Genomic DNA, 22026 nt, shown 5'->3' with positions numbered 1-22026 from the left:
ACTCAATTCACTGTTCCGCGTAAAAACATTATTACGCACAATCGCTTCAAATGCGCACAAATTCTGAATAAATACACTTTCCACTAACAGTTTACGTCATTTTTACATACCGGTTTAGAAATTTATATATGGATATATCGTAACACATGCATAAAACATCTAAACAATTTGCAAGCAGTTTCAACAAGACTGTCCCTTTTAGCTTTTTATTGGATTGTTTTGTTTTGACACTTCTCATGAATTTTGTGGCTAATAAACTGGTGATAGATAAATAGAAACAAATTTTCTGATTTCAAAAACAAAATTAGTTGTCAATGAGAATTTCGTGTTGGATTAAGATATTGCTGGTTTGTGTCCAGAATATTCGCCAACTAAACACATTCTCTAAAAATAAGAGTTTTTTCAGCAAATAAATTCTCAATTTTAACTAATTTTATAGTTATTTTGGAAATTTTGTTGTTAAAATCAACTAATTCAAAAACAGTAATACGAATTAGGCGCAGAGCTAATTTCGGTCGTTCCGTGCTGTTTTCAACAATACAATTGTGCGCTGTCTAGTGATATAATGTCGTCGATAAAATGTTACGTCGAACCACCTACGAAGCGAAGTTAGTGTGCCAAACGTACATCAACAGTATGCTGCATAAAAATGTGCCCTTGAGGGTGTCTGCGGTAATGAAATTGACGGCAGACAAACCGCCAATGTCCGTAACTGTATGTGACACTTTGGTGATCAAAAACTGAGGCGCATTAACAAAATTAATTACGTCGGCAAAGTAAGAAACTACATATTTATTCCATTTATCTGTCAATTTTAGTTATCACTAGTTAGAGGGCAAAGATAGATAAAATAAAATCAAAAAATAAAAAAATACCGTAATACTTAATTCGAATTCTTTAATCAGTTTCCATACAGGAATTCAGAGCCGTAGGATTCTCGGCAGCTTACATTATTAAATTATTCATGAAATATATTTTAATTTTTAGCTGCCACCCGAACTTCACTTGTCACTGTCTTATTCGTAAATGACCGCATCCAAAACAAACGAAGAGAGACGAAGAATTTTCGTCTCTCATTACAAAAGAAGAGAGTATCAATGTTAACATTAGTCGTTCCTCTCATTCTCAGGGAAAATCAGAAGAATGTCAATTCTCACTCTTTCATCGATATATGGAGAATCTTCCTCGTTTTGCTATAAAAGAGTGACTTAAATATGATAAATCGAAGTATTTACACCCCAGAACCAATTGGAAACCAAAACTACTACAGATTCGAGCAAGTCATTGTGAATCGTTTTCTGTCATTATCATTGTGAATCGTTTTCTGTCATTATCAATTCTCAAAGCTTCGGTTGCATACTATGGGATTTTCACTGAAAACCGCAAATGACTGAAAGAGCAAATGAAAGAAAGAGCTCAATTTTGAAACTACTGTTCCGCTTAGGTCATTGTCTGAACACGGATCTCGTTTTTATTTTAATTTGCAAGCGCTGCTGAGAGTGACATTCATTTGTCGTCATTTTAGTATATTTTGCAGTCATTGAAAATGACTTTTGTTTTAGCTCTGGCTGCCACACTTCAAGCTTCGGTGCAATAATTAACTCGTCTAGTGATTCATGCACCAATCCCAGTTTCCTATTTTCCGGCATTTATGCACTAAAGTCGTCTTTTTCATTGATTTATTTTATTAGTTTACGTAGTTGGTACTGATTTTACTTATGCTCTATTGTAAGTTTTCCACTTTGATGCTTGGTATCAATCATAAAATGATTATTGTACAATCATTTAGAAAGAAATCATTATGATTAACTTATAGGTTCAACAAAGGATAAAGTTTGACATTTGTTAATCTAACATAAATTAAAACCACAATAATTGTTAATTCTATTCGATGCACTGCCGCTACAATTAGACATAGTTCGAAAAAATAATCTTTTTTCATTTATAAGAAGCAAATAAATGGAATGTCACAGTTCACACAAACTTGCATTCAAGAACAATATTTGACATGTTAGATTTTTATGAATAGCATCATTTGTGGAATTAGTCACATGAAAAATTTATATTTTTTGTATTTCACTATAAAAAAAAATTATTTTTAATGGATGACCTATTCCCTTATACACACTTCAAAAAAATCTTTTTTTTTTTTTTTAAATAACTATTTATTGGAATATGAGTTAAAATTAAATTATTAAGATTTAAATTGGGTGTTCAGCCACAAGTGGTGACTTTTCAGCCCTTTTATATATATATATATATATATATATATATATATATATATATATATATATATATATATATATATATATATATATATATATATATATATATATATATATATATATATATATATATATATATATATATATATATATATATATATATATATATATATATATATATATATGATTTGGTTATTACCATGAGGACATTATTTGCTTCCGCAATTCTGAGATTTTTGTGTAGGGAAAATTCTAAACCTTCTTGTATTGTGTAATGGGGAAAAGAAACTTATATACTAACTTACTAACTAATACAGAGAGCGAATCGATTCAATTGAAGATTGCATCGATTTTTGTCGGAATTTGCTTATAATATCATGTGACATTACATCTAATGGTTCTATATTTGTGAGTCTGTGTAACTCATTTGTACTAAACCAGGGAGGACGCTTCAAAATCATTTTCAGAATTTTATTCTGAATCCTTTGAAGCGTTTTCTTCCTGGTGGAACAACAACTTGACCAAATTGGTACTGCATAAAGCATGGCTGGTCTGAAAATTTGTTTGTAAATTAACAACTTGTTTTTTAGACAGAGCTTAGAATTTCTGTTTATAAGAGGATATAAACATTTAATATATTTATTACACTTTGCCTGGGTTCCTTCAATGTGATCCTTGAAAGTGAGTTTTTTGTCATACGTTAAACCTAAGTATTTAGCTTGATCAGACCATGTCAATTCCAAGCCGTTCAATTTGAGAATGTGATTATTGTTTGGTTTAAGAAAAGAAGCTCTTGGCTTATGAGGAAAGATAATTAATTGCGTTTTTGCTGCATTTGGTTTAATTTTCCATTTTGACAGATAATCACTGAAAATATTTAAACTTCTTTGTAGGCGACTGCAGATCACTCTTAGATTTCTACCTGTGGCTAACAGACTTGTGTCGTCACAGAATAACGATTTCTGACAACCAACGGGTAGATTTGGAAGATCAGAAGTGAAAATATTATACAAGATTGGAGCTACGCTCGAACCCTGCGGAACACCGGCTCGTACGGGTAGCAATTCAGATTTACAATTCTGATAGCTAACCTGAAGAGTACGATCAGTTAAATAATTTTGAATCATTTTGATCAAATAAATAGGAAACTGGAAATCAGACATTTTTGCTATTAAACCTTTGTGCCAAACACTGTCGAATGCTTTTTCTATGTCTAGAAGAGCAACTCCAGTGGATAACCCAGAAGATTTATTTGCTTTTATCATGTTCGTTACTCTGACAAGTTGATGAGTAGTTGAATGTTCATGACGAAATCCAAACTGCTCTGGTAAAAAAATTGAATACTCATTTATATGAGACATCATTCTCAACAAGATAATTTTTTCACAAAGTTTACTGATAGAAGAAAGTAAGCTAAATGGTCGATAACTTGATGTTTCTGCTGGATTTTTATCAGGTTTCAGGATAGGAATTACTTTGGCGTTTTTCCATCTTTTTGGGAAGTAAGCTAATGAAAAACACTTGTTGAAAATTTTAACCAGGAGTCTCAAGGCAACATCGGGAAGATTTTTAATAAGATTATTAAAAATTCCATCATTACCAGGAGCCTTCATGTTTTTGAGTTTCCTAATAATTGATTTAATTTCGTCAAAATTCGTCTCAATAATGTCATCGTGTGATAACGCTTGGGTTGAAATATGCGCATATTTCAGTGAGACTTCATTTTCAATAGGACTCACAACGTTCAAATTAAAATTGTGTACACTCTCAAACTGCTGAGCAAGTTTTTGAGCTTTTTCGCCATTTGTAAGAAGTATTTGATTTCCTTCCTCGAGAGCAGGAATTGGTTTCTGAGGTTTCTTAAGAACCTTAGAAAGTTTCCAGAAAGGTTTAGAATATGGTTTAATTTGTTCAACTTCATTAGCGAAATTTTCATTTCGCAAAAGAGTAAATCTATGTTTAATTTCTTTTTGTAAATCCTTAACTATGTTTTTCATAGCAGGATTACGAGAACGTTGATATTGTCGTCGACGAACATTCTTCAACCGAATGAGCAGTTGAAGATTGTTATCGATGATAGGAGAATTTAATTTAGTTGAAAAAAAAAATATATTTTAATTTTACATTTTATAAGATGCACCAAAACTGAAGCGTCGCCGTTCCCGTAAATTTACGTGCAAGATCATGTAATCGTATTGTGTGGCTTGAAAATTTCATGACACAAAAATCATTGGACCGCGACTTGAACCGAGAATCATTGCATCACAAAGCTCGTCTGTTAAACGACTGAGCCACAGAAGCACACATCAGATTTACTGTTAAGTGATGCATATAAACTCATGCAGTCGCACTTGCTAGCCGATTGAAAAAATTACATTCGAAACTAGTAAAATTCAGTCTCATCCAACATTAATTCATTACGAATGGAATTTTCCGACATTTGACAAATTTGATGTGAATGTCTGAGGCCAGTGTGTTTTAGAAGGCTATTTGCACGCTTAGAAATTGAAAAAAAAGTTTTGACTATTCTGTGAAAATTTGAGAATGATTTATTGACTTTAGCGGTCGGGAAGAACACAGATAAAAATGTTTTGTTAATTTACATCTATTTTTTTCATAAATGCGTTTATTTCATAGGCAATACACGAATTTACATCTATTTCATGCACATATTTGGAGTGCGTAATTACCCTGTATATGGAAACACATGAAGAGAAAGTTCAATTATCTAGAAGAGCCAAGCTTGGTTCGCTGTACTTGGCAACAAAATAGACTAATCAAAAATCTCAAAAAAGTTGATTGGGAAAACAATTTCCGCAGTTACGAGTTAGCTACGGGTTCGAGTCCCATCTCTGCGGTAACATTCTCGCAGTTTTCATTATATAGTTGCATTCGCATGTCATTTTTCCAATCTGTTTTCCCCGTTAGATACTGATCAAATTTAAAACTAGCTCAAGACGGCTCTACGTATTAACAACACTAAAACTAGACCCTGTCAGCTTGGAGCGATATCAATCTTCAGTTCAGCAACGCCATCGCTCGGCAGCACATTCAATATATCATGTCAATTGTATGGGTGCGCAGTGCTGCTATTTTGGCGCACACGAATTTGACATTTCTCTCCCCTACTTTTATGTACGAGATTCGATGCGGACTCGGCTGAGGGCGCCAAGCTAGCAAAAAAGGATGTTGCCAATGATTTGTTCGGGAAATGTGAGAGCTAGATATCTTGTTAATATGAAGTCTTAGAACATTTAGGGGTTTTTTGTTTTGTGCAAAAAGCACATAATTTGTTTCAATTTTCTTTGCGTTTCGCCTTCGGCTCGTCAGTGCTTAAAGCAGTTCAAGTAGAACTGCCATCTCCGCCTAGCAGTTCAACTTAAACCGCTAAGCAGACGCAAAGCTTACACAACTTATGTAACGCTTTTGGATATTACACAGAAGTGCAAAATCCTTTCTGACGTCTCGGGCGTAAACGGCAGTTCTACTTGAACTGCTCTAAGCACTGACGAGCCGAAAGCGAAACGCAAATGAAGTCTTTGCTAAAACGCAAATCGTTTTCAAGTATCTTTGCTCGGCGATGGATAGGGTTAGAAAATTTGTGGAATTGTGTTGAACTTGTTGTGTACTTTTCAACAGGCCTTACACACGTGCAGTTCGCACTATGCAACCTGGTTGCTTTCTTGATTGCGTTCCTCAATAGTACCGCAAAAGACGGGATGTAGATTCAAGTTTCACCTGTGGGACATGTTTTATTTGAATTAATGTATTTTTCGTAGGGTAGTGATAAAAATGAATACGTATGTTATGCCTAGAAATAAAAAATAATCTTTCTGTTTTTTGTTGTTGTCCAATGAACGTTAATTAGGATTGTTTATATCACAATTCACACGTTTTGAACAAAACGAACTGAATAATTTTATATCGCAAAAAAACTAAATTTTGTTTTGAATAATTTTGTATCTGTTCAAAAACTGTTTCAAAATTTTTGAGAAACTTAAGAGCAATCGATAATGTGATTATAAATATTCAAAAAAGTCTCTTCGGGTTACGGTAGGTGGAGGTCACAGTTGAAATAAATTTCAGATAAGTTGTCAGTGTCGAGTGAACAAATTGATATTCGGGAGCAAGAGTGCATTATTGGGTTTTGATCATTTTGAGATTATCTGATTGCCTATGTTTATTATCCAAAGCATATATGCGTTTACCATTGACTATGCCGAGATAAGCTAAATTGGAATTACAATGAAAATAAATATTTTCTCCTACTCAGCTTAAAACCGTTTAGATAATGAATTGTTTCAAATGAAATTTTTTTGTTTTTAACCCAACACAATGTAATAGTATTTCGTGAATGGGTCCAGTGAAAAAATATATATTACCAGGAAGTGAAATTTGATGCTGCAGTTTCCATGAATGTTTCTTGTCGTATCGCGTTAATAAATGGGCGATAACCCCTAGTTTAACAACCCACAGCATCCAGCTAGTACAGTGCAATTTATCCGGTGGATAACACTATAATTCTACCATAATTTTCACAGTTGACTGATTTATGTTCTCCTCTTGGCCGAACATGGATACTGGCCTTGAGTTGAATATTAGGTGGTAACGGGTCTCGTGCTCTAGTTTCTTTGCGCGATGCTGACACAATTCCAGCAGACAAAATCGTTGGTACACATTCATCATCAGTTTCCTGGAAACGAAACCCGAGGAAAATGGGGCACCGCAGAAATACTGTTCTTTTCTCCAGTGGTGCAGATATATTCGAAGTGCTAGTGAAAATTTGCCTCGAGAAGGAACTTAAACGGAATGCAGTTCAACTGGAACTCGAGCGTTCGATTAGTTCATTTGGTATTCCGTGCAGACAGGCACGGACGACAGAAACCGATTACTGAGTTCCAGTAACTTATGTTCAAGTGGATTTTCTGGTAATTTGAGGGCTCTTTTTATTTGAAGTTTTTTTTCCTGGCACACGTTTTGGCTTAAACCAAGCTGATAGTGTACGAATTGGTTATCTATGAGAGTGATGAGTTTAAAGAGGCCCAAAGTTGCTATTTTTTTACAGATTTAAAATAACAGCATTTAAAGTATCGAATAAGCGGAATGAGTTCAGCTTGAATTTTTTTTCTGAAAAACTTGACGGCAGTTGGCAAGAAAATCCCCCATATTAGTGCTAGGAAAACTGGGCTGCCCTTGAAAACCACGTGAATTATAATTTGGAAGGATTCCTAATCTTTTAAAACCGTATCTTGCGGTGATAATGTATTTCTCTTACTTTTCAAATGGTCTAATTTCAACGCTTAGGTTGATTAAAAAATTAACAGTATAGATTAAAAGTACGGTTTGTCGTTTACGTCACTTCTACGATCATATCACCGGAACCGGAAGTGTCAGCTATATGTTCTTCGAACTTGATCTACAATTCAATAGTAGCTTTCAAATAAACTAAAGCTGGTTAAAATCTCCAGAAATTTTTTACCTCTCTATAAAAAAAGGCAAAGACTGTGTAGAACTGAAAAAAATAATTGCTTTGAACTCTTCATTCGGTACTTTAAATTTCTATTTCAGAAATACCAAAAGCTCTATCGTTAAATGAAAATTCGTGTTTTCCTCGAAACCGCAATGTAAGCGGTGCTGTTTTTGCTAGTGACATTTAGTTATACGCTCTTTTGCAACATTGGAACAGCTGCTTTTACCTCGTATATAAAAGTCAACTGTACAAATGGCTCAGAAGCGCTACCAAATGCCAAGTGCTTCGTTATTCATCCACTCGAATGAATGAATTTTCTCTTTATGAAACGTCACGAGTGTAACAAAAGAGTTTTTGTTTCTTGAATATATAATGCATTAGTTAAGGTTCACCATATGTTACCAAGCATCAGGATTCAAAATGAAACCCATTGACGACGGGTGCAGGAGCGTTGATGCTGTTATTTCTCATTCAGTTTTGAGCTTGAATGGGAGCAAATTGATGCTCGACGTTTATTCTGATCTTTTTATGCGTATATTTGCGACTCAAACCATTCATCATCTGTCAGTCTGTATTATAATAAGGTAGAATTCAAATGTTATTGATTGACATGGTAAATGTAGGATTGATTTACGATACATGCTCAGCATACTTGTCATTAAAATTCTCATTTGGGTGTGAGTGAGCTATTTCTGGAAAAAATCCAATAAATTGTTTTATGTTTGCAGATACATCTATGGGAAAAATGCTTCTTTGAGCAAAACTTCATTTTTTATGCTGTTCCGAAATGAATCTTGTGTTTTCTACATACAATCGGCAAAGGGCAGTACCATTAAACCTGGTCTAGTGTATTAATGCTAATGACAATAATCAATTAAGACTGAACTCGAATATTACATGAAATGAAAAGTTCCGGGTCTTTCACAGAAAAAACGTGAACAGTTTCGAACCGTGTGTATTTTTGTTGAGAACGTTTTGTTTGAGCCGATGTGTGAGAGCTTGCATTATCGTAATGAGGAATGATTTTGCGTCTTGCATTTGTTTTCCTTATTTAAAGAAAAAAAATTGGCTAGCAAATGGTGGTATACCAATCTGAATTGATGGTCTTACGATCCTCTAAAGCAACGGTAGCGATATGTCCGTTTATACCGAAAAATAACAAGCCACAATTTTCTATGTAGTTGTTTTTGTTGGATTTGATTCTTCTTGGAACACCCATATAGTCGACTGCTGTTTAGTTTCGGGCTCATATGAATTAATCCATATTTTGTCACCTGTGTAGTTGCTTTACACCAAATTCGAAGCACCACAATTTTTTTCACGACAAAATGTTCAAGCCAAATAACACATAAACTTTTCACACTAATGCCCAAGGCTGCCTCTATTTCACGGTACGTCATACGGTACGTCTTCCATTATCAGATTTTTCACAGCCTATGTTTTCTGGTAAAACAACTGATTTTGGGCGCCCTTCTTTGAATTTATCGTTTTCAACAGTCGCATAGGAGGGTGCTATACTGCCGAAAGTTGAACTAAGTTGATTGAAACCCAAAATCGTAATAAATTATTGCACGACGATATTCATGATTCAATTCCATTTTTTTGCTAAAGTAAAATTTTCAACTCACTGTAAACAAAATAAATAGCGCTCAAATAACAGAATGTTCTGAAGATGATAATGGTTGAAAATGTCAAACTTTATGAAAGAAACGTCAAATCCACCAACACTGTTGCGAAGACTGAATAGATCTCCTTTTTAGATCATTTAAATTTTTCGTTTGAAGAGATTTCGCAATCGATTCTCAAAAGTGTACATGATCGTTTCATGGCTTTTGTTTTGCGGTATTGGCCCATTATACTCTGAACCACCGACCGAGTCTGTATAAACATTGTATTGACAGTTTTTGCAATGAATGAGTGGAAACATATATTTGAGAAGCCAAATGAATGAAAAACTTACAGAAAAGATGATTTTTGGAAAAAGATACGCTCAGAGACAGGACTCGAACCTGCGTTCTTATGCATTCCGTGCATACGCGCTACCATTTCACCACCCTAATCTTTGTAATAGACACAGATAATAATACACAAGACTAGGCATGGTAAAGCGTACATCGAACATGGTCTACATTCTAGCTGCCTCATGACCGGTACCATACATCCAAACATCTTCTCTGTTCATCATACATTAGACTTTTCGCTCTATATCTATTTTCCGCTCAATCACTGTGTAGGAGAGTGTATTTATAATCGTTTCTTACCTTTTCTACTGGTGCCAGTTGCTGGCTGGATATCGTCAACGACGGACCCTATGAAGGTTGTATGATAGTCTGCCTTTCCCTACCAGAAGCAGAATTCTACGGAAAATTAAACCGCAAAATTAATTAACCATTATATAGACATAATTAATAAATTATTGTATTGACGCATTTCGCGCCAACACGAACGCCGACTTTCAGATTCTAATAAATCTTTCTGGTAGAGCTGTGCGCCGATCTCGAGTATCAAAATCGACGGCATTAGATCAGCGGTGGTGGCGTATCGGAATGGCTATGGGTTCGAGTCCCGTCTCTGCGGTAACCTTTTCATTGCAAAGTTGCATTCGCATGTCATTTTTTGAATATGTTTTCCCCTTTAGATACTGATAAAAATATAAAACTAGCTCAAGACGGCTTTACGTCTTAACAAGACTGAAACAAATCACTATAAAAGATAGTTTTTATATTCCTTGAAAAGACCTACACTAAAAACTGGAATAAAATGGCCTAAATGAAACTATTCTGATTCAACAGACTTTGCTGCAAATTTTTAGCATACAAAACCATTGCATGGCTAATGCTACGATCATATTGACACTACAAATCCTTCTTTGTCGAGGCTCGGGCCAGCGATAACTAGTTTACCAAATTTGCGTCTTGCACTTGAAAACCGGATCTTTCCATAAATAGTTAACGGAAAAATGTTACGAAGTTAGATAATATTAAAACTGAGCTGAGCTGTAGAAGTTGTGCTACTGAGTAAAGGAAGGAATGTTAGTCCGATACTTGTTGTTTCTAGAGACCGCGTATACCACTGCATCTCCATAAATATCACAGAATAGATGTATTAGAAAAGATTGCTTTTCTGTTACAATTCGAGAAAATGCAACTTAAGCGCATCGAATGCTTCCAGAAACTTACGGTGATGCTGCTCTGAGTAAAAGAACGTGTCGGGAGTGGTTTCTACATTTTAAAAATCGTGATTTCGATGTCGAAGACAAACATGATGGCGGAAAACAAAAACCTTCAAAGATGAATAACAATTTACTACGAGCTCTTAAAACCGGGTGAAACCATCCCAGGAGATCGCTAATGAACGCAACTGATGCGCCTCAGTCGCGCGCTAAAAGAAAAGCGGCCACAGTATCAAGAGCGACATGGCAAAGTCATCCTCCAACACGACAATTCTCGGCCTCACGTCGCAAAAGTGGTAAATATATGCGTTGAATGAAGGGATATTTAAGTAAAAACCTTTTTTAATCCATCTAGTGGTGTAACGATACCTTTCTCATATTACTTATATTTTCAAAAACATCACTGGAATATTCTGTCAAGTTTCTTTTTTTTTTGAAACTTGATTAAAAACAAAATCTTTCTTCGGTACAAACTACCATCACCTTTTCAATTTGTAAACAGTTATGTCAAGTTATTAAAGATTCGAATGTGGCAACCCTGCACGCTATACAAAATTGAATGAAGCACGTTGTGTGCTAGGCGGGCGCGTTTTCTTCTTCTTCCGTACCATGTGTACCGATTTTGCATCATTTTGTACGATCGCTTGAAAGTTTTGATACTCATTGCCCTATAATTTCGGATGAAGTTGCACAGTATCTTTTAAGATAATGAGAGCTTTTTGAATCATGATTTGTGTAAATAGCGGTTCAAGGTTGCTGAGAAATCGAAGTGAGTTCCGTTTTTGGAGCTTTTCTTCACTATTACCGGTGCGTTTGGAAGCGGAAACCTGGCACTAGTAGTCCCAAAGTAGATTTATATATCCACCAACTAGCAAGGTCTGTTAACTAGATTAATTTACCAGTAAATTTTATAAAAATGTGCACCATCAAGCGATGGTGAAACGAGGTGCACATTTTGAAAAAATCCTCATGAAATTGAAATTTTTTCCTAATCTCACTGTAATACCGGAACCAAAAGTCGGATCAGAATCAACTTTTCAAGGACTTTTTGAAGAATTTCAAGACCTTTCATTTGCATTTTCTTATAGATTTGTACATATTGCCTTGTAATTCCGGAACCGGAAGTCGGATAAAGTTAAAATTCAATAGCGATCTATGGGACTATAACTCCTTTCGTTTGAATCTAAGTTTGTGAAAATTGGTCACGCCATCTCTAAGAAGAGTGAGTGAAATTGATTTTAATTTTTTTTGGTGCATATCACCCTGTAACTCCGGAACCGGAAATCGGATCGGGATAAAATTCAATAGTGATCTATGGGACCATAAGACCTTTCATTTGAATCTGAGTTTGTGAAAATCGGTTCGGCAATCTGTGAGAAAATCGAGTGATATTATTTGACACACACACACACACACACACAGTTTTAATCCACCTAGTTTTGTAATCACACCTTTCTCATACCAACTGAGTAAGTAATTCGAAATTGAGATTTTTAAGACTAGTCACCCTACAATTCCGAAACAGCAAGTCGGATCCAGATGAAATTGAGTAGTTTTGTAAAGGATTATTAGACCATTCAGTTGACTATAAGTTTATAAACATCGGTCACGCCATCTCTGAGAAAAGTTAGCACACATATTTTCAACTTTTTGCACAGTTTACCCCATAACTCCGAAACCGGAAGTCAAATCCGAACAAAATTCAAAAATGTTATATGTGATCCTAAGAACTTTCATTTGAATCTAAATTTGTAGAAGTCGGCTAAGCCATCGCCGAAAAAAGCTGGTGCATTTATTTTGCACATTTTACCTCATAATTCCGGAACCGGAAATTGGATCAAAACAATATTCATGAATTTTGTATAGGACCACAAAACCTTACATTAGAATCTAAGTTTGTAAAACTCGGTTTAGCCATCTCTGATAAAAGTTATTGCAAGGAAACGTTAAATACTCACATACACACTTACATACACACATCCAAACACACAAATACACATACAGACATGTTGGGTACTCGACGAACTGAGTCGAATGGTATATGATACGCGGTCATCCGAGCCTCGGTTCAAAAGTTGGTTCTCACAGTAATTGCATAAAATTTCTATATGAGAAAGCAAAAAAAACAACCGAAGTTGACACACATACAAAAATCTGGTAATATAAATTGGGAAAAGAGAAACTGTTGAAATTGTTGTGACAGTACGAATTATGAAATTGCAATAAATTTTCCTACATTTTTCTCTAAATCTCAATAAGTTCGCTCTAGGTTTTTTTAATAATTGAAAAATGAATGTGATTTATTTCAGTTTTATACTTGAAACGCCATGGAACTTACATCCTGCTCTGACTTACTAATTCGTTCTCACTTTTCACATTTGCATTCGATTGGAAAGCTCTGATGAACTGATGGAAAACGATAGCATTGCTGACTTGAAAGAAAATGGCGACAAGGGACCGGGACGAAGTGTGCTCACAACACCACAAGTTAAATGGTATTAGATAATAATATTGATGCACCGTTACAATTCTGGAAGCGAAGCAAAACAAACTGCGGATTTCACACAAACAAGCAACTAATGCGAACGATTATCGATATTAGGAAATTCAAAAGAATCGAGTAAATTTTATCCTTATTCACGGCCTCCAGTTATGTTTGTGACATTACCTCCCCTCCTTTTTTTACAGGGTAGTTTGGTTGAAAAGGGTTCAGCCATCTCCGATATCTGGATCTCTGATTCTAGTGATATATGAAACCTGACTTGATATTCTGGAGTTAACAAGACTGCCCTCATAACAACTCCTCACTACATACATGATATATTCAAACTTCAGTAACCGATGACAAAGTTTCCAGTCGTTTAAAAAACATTGTTTACAACACACACTGAGAAGCGACTGTCGACGACAATTGTACTCGTTATCTCAACCTACAATTGGTATTCTAACCCACTTCCATTGTGAGTGAGATTTTGTTTGCATTGTGATGTGGTATTTCTTTGACATCTTTCCCGTGGCAGATTGGTAGTCATGGCAGCAGCAATCGTGAATGACCCGAAACATTTTTTTTTTGCGTTGAACAAAGAATGATAAAAGTTATGATGGCAACGAAAAAAGAGCGAAACTGTCAGCCCGTCGTAAGGATATTTTGTTTTTCAACTAACGTCCTTACGTATGGATCAGTCCCACATACACGGAGCTAGTTGTGCTGTCAGCTACGATTATATCATATTATCTTACTCCACAACGCTACCATCAACAGGAAACTGACCGCCGGCTGTGGTTAAACGGACCGTGAGTCCCCTTGGCGCCACACATTTTTTACGGAACGGTGGTTGGATAAGGGGTAAATTGTAGCCCGTGCGAACGAAAATTTGTTTGTTTTTCGCGTACAGTATGGATTATTTAGCATTAATTGTCCGGATTGAATTAGAACTATGCAGTTTCTTTGTCTGTGGTGAATTGCCTTCTAGACTATTTTTTTCAATATTGCATATATTCAACGATTCTCTGATAAAAAAAATGTAACAATGATATATGAACAAAGCGAATTTACTTGCTCAGAAAACGTATAACCTTCTATTAAACTTTCAAGAGCTATAATGGTCAAATTACATACTCGAATGCACGAATTGGCTTTTTAGTATAGAAATCTCATATCTATTCCAAAACATATTACACAGGGTGCGCCAGCAAGACAGGACGTTTCGAAATGTTGAATAATAATGTCACTGGATTGTCTCAGAGATGACTGAACCGATTTTGACAAACTCACAAAAACAAACTCAGATTTATGGTCTTATGGTCTCATAGATCTCTATTCAATTTCATCTCGATCTGACTTCCGGTTGCGGAATTACAGGAGAATATGCACCAAAAAATGAAAAAAAATGTCACTCACTTTTCTCAGAGATGATGTGACTGATTTTCACAAACTTAGATTTAAACGATTCAAAGTGCTATGATCCCATAGCTTACTGTTGAGTTTTATCTCTTTACAATTGCCGGTTCCGCCATTGCAAGACAATATGTGCAAATCTATGAGAAAATTCCGACCTATCCTTAAAAGCTAAAACATGCTTACACGCCTGCTTGAAAAGCTGAGGCAGCATATTTGAATATTTTTTTTTTAAACTCCATCATTTTACGAATTGGCGCCGCCTGTAAATTTAATATTTTTTGCTGTGTACAACTCGTCGTGGTTTGGAAAGATTCAAGTTCGTGTTTGTCAACAAGTTCGCGAAGAAGGCCATGATTTGGCTAGCGATTTGTAGTTATGGTCTGAAAACGAAACCGTTCGTCACATACTAAAATATGGCGTTAAAAAGCGTTTATTGCCGTTCATTCGTAACCTTCTGAATTTCCCTGAATTTCGACCAAATGAAAAAAACTGGGCAATTTTTAAGCAGTAACTTCAACGAAGCATGCGTAAGCACTAATAATGGTAGTGAATTACGAAGAGTACTTTTAGCTCTATAACAGCAATCCAAAAGCTCATCTGCTGTAAATAAATCAGAATTCAGCTTTCAGAATGCACATTAGCCATAAATAAGCATTATCTATAAATAGTCATATATTTTGTTAAAGTCCGCCTTAATTCAGCCTCGAGAGTAATTGAAATGTTGATTAACGATTATTTGCTGTTGTTATGCGGCATTAGTACGTGCTTATTGGTTACCTGTGAATGGGAGCTTAATTAAACACCATTATTGAACACAACGAATAGTCCCAAACAATAGATTTTATTTTGTTTTTGTACACTTAAGATTACAAAATGAGACACAAACGCAGTGAACATGGAAGTACGGATAACATAACGGATGTTATGCTACTACATGCTTGTTGTACTGTTTTGGTGACCGCACAGTGAAAATTTTAATAACGGTTGATTTTTGTTTTTCTTGAAACCTTTTCCTGTTCCGATCTACGTCCGGCCTTAAATTCCCTAGCTGTATCAAGAAGGCAGAATGTTTCAAGAAATATTTTTACTGGGTTACTATCCAAAATTCCGATGACCGCATCGCTCTGCGGTTCAACAAATTTCTTTCAAATGTAGGTGGTGGGTGGTTCTTCCTGTTACTGTTGTAATATATGATTCAAATGCAGATGTGTGGCTCAGTTTCATTTCCAATGGCTTGCTTGGAATTCGAATATATGCTCTGTAGTAAGTGCCATAGAGAGAAGAGCTCGCGGTTGTCTGTTTTCGTTTCGTCATGATACGTCAAACCAATTAAGGAGTTTGGAAAACTACGCCGCATTAGGCCAGCTCAAATTCATACAGTTAATAGGCAATTAAAAATTCTGCTTGTGGCATTTTACATAAAATGATATAACCTTTAAATCAAGACTGGAAAGAATGTGTGTGACCCCTTATATAAATTGTAGCAGGTAATTATTGGTTTTCGTGATGAATTTAGTTTGAGCGTGAAAACGTCAAACTTTCTAGAATATCCCATCATCTAATGATTTTTATCTATTTTTATAACATAGATAAAATTATGTTCATCTAAAAGATATAGTTGATATGGATTATATCGATGAAGAGTGTGTACAGCCTTAAATCTGTTATCAGTGCGCAGTAATTGAATAATATTGATTGTCGATCTTTTCACAACTTTTGACGTGAATACGTCTTACTTTACCATGGGGCGCCTTTTCAAAATTTGCCCTGTGGAAGAATGGATAGAACTTAATCTTGAATATCTCGTGTTGTACTAAACGCAAGAACATAATTCTTTCTTCATACCACCAGAAATTTGGTCAGTAATTTATGATTAAATTTTTAACAGTATAAGCTAACCATAAATAACTCAAAAATTAAGATGAACTGAATTTTAGAACTGAATACAGAATCTGGAGTCAGATCCACGTGAATTTCTAACTTAATTTTAGTTTCAGAATTCAGATTCAGAATTTAGTTCTAGAATATAGATTCAAAAGTAAAAACTAAGACTCTGGAACTGAATCTTTATTCTAGATTCTGCACTAGGTTTTTGGAACTGGCTTCATGACTAAATTTTGGAACTGAATTTAGTATCTTGATTTAAGTTCGGAATTTCATTCTTATTCTGCAACAGAAATCAAAATACGGATTCAAGATATTGATTCTGGAACAAAATCTCAGATCTCAACTCCGAATTAGAGTTTGAAAACAGACTTCTGAGCCTCAATTTATTTCCTGAATTCAGTTTCAGAATTTACTTCCTGAATTTAGCTTCAGAATTCAGCACCTAAATTCAATTTCTGAGTTCCTTTAAATAATAAATCCATGGAGTTCGCTGAAACTTTATAAAAAAATTTCCGGGGTCGAGAGGACCCAGCGTGATATACCAATCGATTCAGCCCGACGTACTGAACCAATACCTGTGTGCGTATGTATGTGTTTCCGACCTGGAAGGATTTGTAGTATCAGTAGGATCGTAGCACCAGCCATGGACTGGTTCTGTACGTTCTGTACACTCTGAATCGGCTCCGAAGTCTGTTGAAACAGAAGGTCAAATTCCACTAAAGGAATGTAATACCAAGACTTTGCTTTGCTTTGGTGTAATGATGCCTTTTTCATATCTCTCATATTCTCATAAATAAATGTGTTGTACTCTTCGAAATACTTTTTTTGATTTTTGGAACAAAAAGGTTTGTCCATAAACTAGTATAATCTACAGAGTGAAACAGTACTCAGGTCGGTTAGGCCATCTCTGAGAAAACGAAGTGAGTTCCACTAGTGCAGGTATTTACGAAACCGGAATCGGTTCGAAATCGGAATAGCTTTAGGGCAAGTTTAGAAATTATTTTACGTTTTATTTCCGGTGCTTCCGGAATCGGAAACCGAGAACCAGCATAGCCGAAATCGGTTTGTTTGGTTGTCTATTAACAATAACTACCGATTGGAATACTTTCAAGATCAGTTTAGAATTATTTTTACGTTTTGCTTTGCCGCTTTAACTGACGGTATCAAATTTTTAACACTTTTTATCCTATATATCCGGAACCAGATGTCGGATCTCAATGAAATTTTAGAGCTTTATATGGGACCCTGAGACCTTTCATCTGAAGTAAAGTTTGCTAAAATCGGTCGAGCCATCTCTGAGAAAATTGAGAAAGTAATTTGAAATAGGATTTTTTACATAATTCACTCGTAATTCTGGAACCGGAAGTCGGATCGAAATAAAATTCAAGAACTTTGTATGGTATGATTATACCTTTCATTTGAATCCAAGTTTGTAAGAATCGGTTTAGCCGTCTCAGAGAAAAGTAAGTGCACTTATTTTCATATTTTTTGCACATATCACCCCGTAATTCCACACAGAAAAAAAAATGATTTTTTCAGGTGACAGAATTCTACAAACGATACAATTCACAACTACTTAATTTTTCAATTGACGCAATATTCCACTTACACAGAATTTTACAGGCTCCGAGTGTAATTTGCACTCGGCTACCAAGTACCGCTGTATGGATTTATATATACACGGAACGACCGAAATTAGCTCTGCGCCTAATTCGTATTACTGTTTTTGAATTAGTTGATTCTAACAACAAAATTTCCAAAATAACTATAAAATTAGTTAAAATGTAGAATTTACTGTGCTGAAAAAAACTCTTATTTTTAGAGAATGTGTTTAGTTGGCGAATATTCTGGACACAAACCAGCAATATTTCAATCCAACACGAAATTCTCATTGACAACTAATTTCGTTATTAAAATCAGAAACTTTGATTCTATTTATCTATCACCGTCATTACTGAAGGACAGCAGTGTCAAAGCAAAACAATCCATTAAAAAGCTAAAAGGGACAGTCTTGTTGAAACTGCTCGCAAATTGTTTAGATGTTTTTCGCATGTGTTACGATATATCCCTATATAATTTTCTAAACCGATATGTAAAAATGACGTAAACTGTTAGTGGAAAGTGTATTTATTCAGAATTTGTGCGCACTTGAAGCGATTGTGCGTAATAATGTTTTTACGCGGAACAGTGATGTGAATTTCGAATGTTTCACTCTAATTGTGATGAAGGTTTTTTGTATCTTCAAACCTTCCGAGCTGCGCCGTCCGGTGTACTATTTGTATTCGGTTTTTGTTTTCCGAGTGCTCAAAGTTTTCAGTGAGAATGAAGAAACAGTGATTTAGAAGAAAAAAAATTCAAAAAGATGTTTACGTTTCGTTTATGTCTTTTTCTCCAACACAACATCGTATTTATACCTGCCAATATAGAAAAGACAACCGCGTCTGAGTTTTTTTCGGCAGTAGTGTGCCATCTAGTGGCTAGTAGTCATTAAGGTGTTACCGTTTCGGTGACAGGGCGCCATATAGCTGCAGATTGCAGAAGCCAATTCAACCATTCATATTGGTTGAAAACAACATTATATTTCTTTAATTCAACTAAAAAATTAGTTGACTGGATATGAAGTGTGCCTTAGCTAAGAAATGACAGTACGTTTAATTTGTGAATTCAACTAAAAAAAATAGTCATTTCAACAAATATTTTATTATTATTAAGGGAATGAGAATAGAAAATCTAAATCAGCAAAAGTAAGATTTTTTTAGTTGTCTCAAAAAATAACTAACTAAAATCAGCAAATCAACTAAATTTTTCGCGAAAATGCTGATTTCGGTCGTTCCGTGTATCAATTATTCAATGAGCAGATATAAGCTCAGCGATTCAGTCGAGTAACCGATGTGCTTGTGATCTAATGTTTCTCGGTTCAAGTCGCGCTGCTGCTATCGATCTTTTGTTTTTTATTTCTTTCGAGTTCAAGACATGTAATTTTCAAATCAAACAATTTTACATGTTCTTGAATATAAATTTGTATGAAATTCGACGCTCCATTTATGTGCATCTTATAAGTTGTAAAATCACAACTGTGCAGAACCGGAGGTGGGATTTGATTCAAAATCAGGAACTTTGTATGGGGCTACAAGTCCTTTCATTTGAATCTAAGTTCATTATAATCGGTTCAGCCATCTCCGAGAAAAGTGAATGCAAAAAAATGTTACATACATATACACCAAAAAAATTTGAATATTACAGGTGACTTAATTTCTCATACGATGTAATTCATAAAGACCTAATTTGTCAAATGACGGAAAATTTCATTTGTAATGACTTAATGTTAGATTAGCTTGAATTTTACTGGTTTCGACTGTAAATTGCATTCTGCTAGCAGGTGCGACTGTATGAATTTAAATGCACCTTTTACCAACCGCGCTGATGTATGCTTCTGTGGCTCAGTCGATTAACAGATGTACTTGTGATCCAATGATTCTCGGTTCAAGTCGCGGCGGGTTGCTATCAGTATTCTTTTTTTTATTTCAACGAATTTCATGTCATGGACACAATATTAAATGTTCTTCGACGTGAATTTGCGTGAATTGCGACGCTCCATTTATGTGCATCTAATAAGATGTAAAATCACCGGGATTTTTTTAAGTGTGTACATACACACATATACATACATTTTGCGTACTCGACGAACTGAGTCTTCAACTACAACCATCGAAAAATACGAAATTTTCGTTGCACTCAAATATTATCAAGAAAATATATGTATTTATTGAAATTGTACTGTTTATTTTAATGAATATTTTGTCCTATTTATTTTAATTAAGCAATCGATTATAATTCTTTCTAGTCACAGTTTTGAGAGACATACGAATATTAATGCAGGAAGCATGTGGATCGATTAAAATAAGTATCATGGAAAAGGACTGCTAGGTGGAAAAGGACGTTTTAAGTCTATTGGCGAATTCCTCTCCAAATCGTATTCGGAGTTGGTAGCACCCTCTTAGATTTCAATGAATCTTCCTGAACACATAGAAAGTCAGATTTCATAATTAGTTTTTTTTTTAAATTAAACATTGACTTTCTATTTTATCATTTTGGGTAAATAATATAGTCGAAAAATGACACATCCTACAAAAAGTGTAGTGACTAGTGATTTTCTTAAAATCAGTCAAATTTTCGAATAAAGATACTGGAAAATTCCTTGTCGATTTCTACACTGAAAAAAAAAATCGATTAAAATAATTTAGAACCGATTAACAAAAGAATGCCACTTTTGTTTTGAATGAAATGTCCCTCAATAAGACACATTCGCAAGTACGAACCGATTTTTTTGCTTTATATTTGGAAGAGTCTTTTCTCAGATCAAACATGATCCATAAGTAGGTATAGCCAACTATACTACTAACACTCGAAAACTCCATAGACATTTAATATCAATATTTTTTAACATAAAGTTTTTCACCTGTCAATCATTCCCATTTATGTAGTTCTATCTAGGAATTGATTTCAGCTCAAATGCATTCTTATTAGCAGTGCATTTAATTTTATCACAATTTGTTGATTGAAAGTCGCGTAATCAGCAATACAGCATGGCGATTCTACTAATGAGATGACTATTGGTACAAAAACCCAATATAAGTTTTTAGCATTTAGCGTCGATATTTCAGCATTGTTTTTTTAACATTGATGTTTTCACAGATTTTTCGGTTTCATTTATTTGTTATTTGCTGAATATACTGAATATTCATGCAATAAAAGAAAAAGCGAATCTCTTATAAGACACACACACTAATCCGTCCAAAACAAGTCTTTCTCGTGTTCACGTGTTCTCATTTGATTACATACAGTAATTCAGATTTGATTTGATGTCCAATTTTCCATTGAAATAAGACAAATTTACCATAATTTTTTTGGTATACTTGTGGGCGTATCCCTTTATCCTATAAATTTTATTTTATATTTTTATGTATTGAACGATCAACAATAAAAAAAAACGATTTGTACACAACGTGTGGCTGCCTTCTAATTTTATACACTGTGAGGTCATTCGTTTCGGAAGAGTTCAAAGCACAACAATGTTGACCCAAGTCATCTGGTAGGTTATTCCTCCCAAGCAATGGTTTTGCGACAGGAACACAAACGATTATTGTAGCTCTCGTTCGCTCCGGGGTCCACACATAGTCTGATCCGTTCTGCTGTATTTGTTGCTGATAAACAGAAACCTAATAAATTAATTTACACGAATTTCGTCCGTTTTTGCTCACTATGGGATGGTTTAATAGCAAAAAGTGACCAAAAATGATATTACTACTTTTGGTTTATTGATATTTCTGGAAAACTCTGTCAATAATTCTTGTAGTGGCAAAAGACGAGT

General features: G+C 34.9%; 1 protein-coding gene across 1 annotated transcript in view; it reads left to right on the top strand.

The window, feature by feature from the left end:
- LOC131428338 (cyclic nucleotide-gated cation channel subunit A) overlaps positions 1-22026 on the top strand; it is a 437118-nt gene that overhangs the window by 94802 nt on the left and 320290 nt on the right. The window lies entirely within an intron of this gene.

Source organism: Malaya genurostris, chromosome 2 (genome assembly GCF_030247185.1).
Source record: "Malaya genurostris strain Urasoe2022 chromosome 2, Malgen_1.1, whole genome shotgun sequence".
NCBI lineage: Eukaryota > Metazoa > Arthropoda > Insecta > Diptera > Culicidae > Malaya > Malaya genurostris.
Note: the sequence above shows the minus strand (reverse complement) of the source record. Positions and strands in the feature narration are given on the sequence as shown.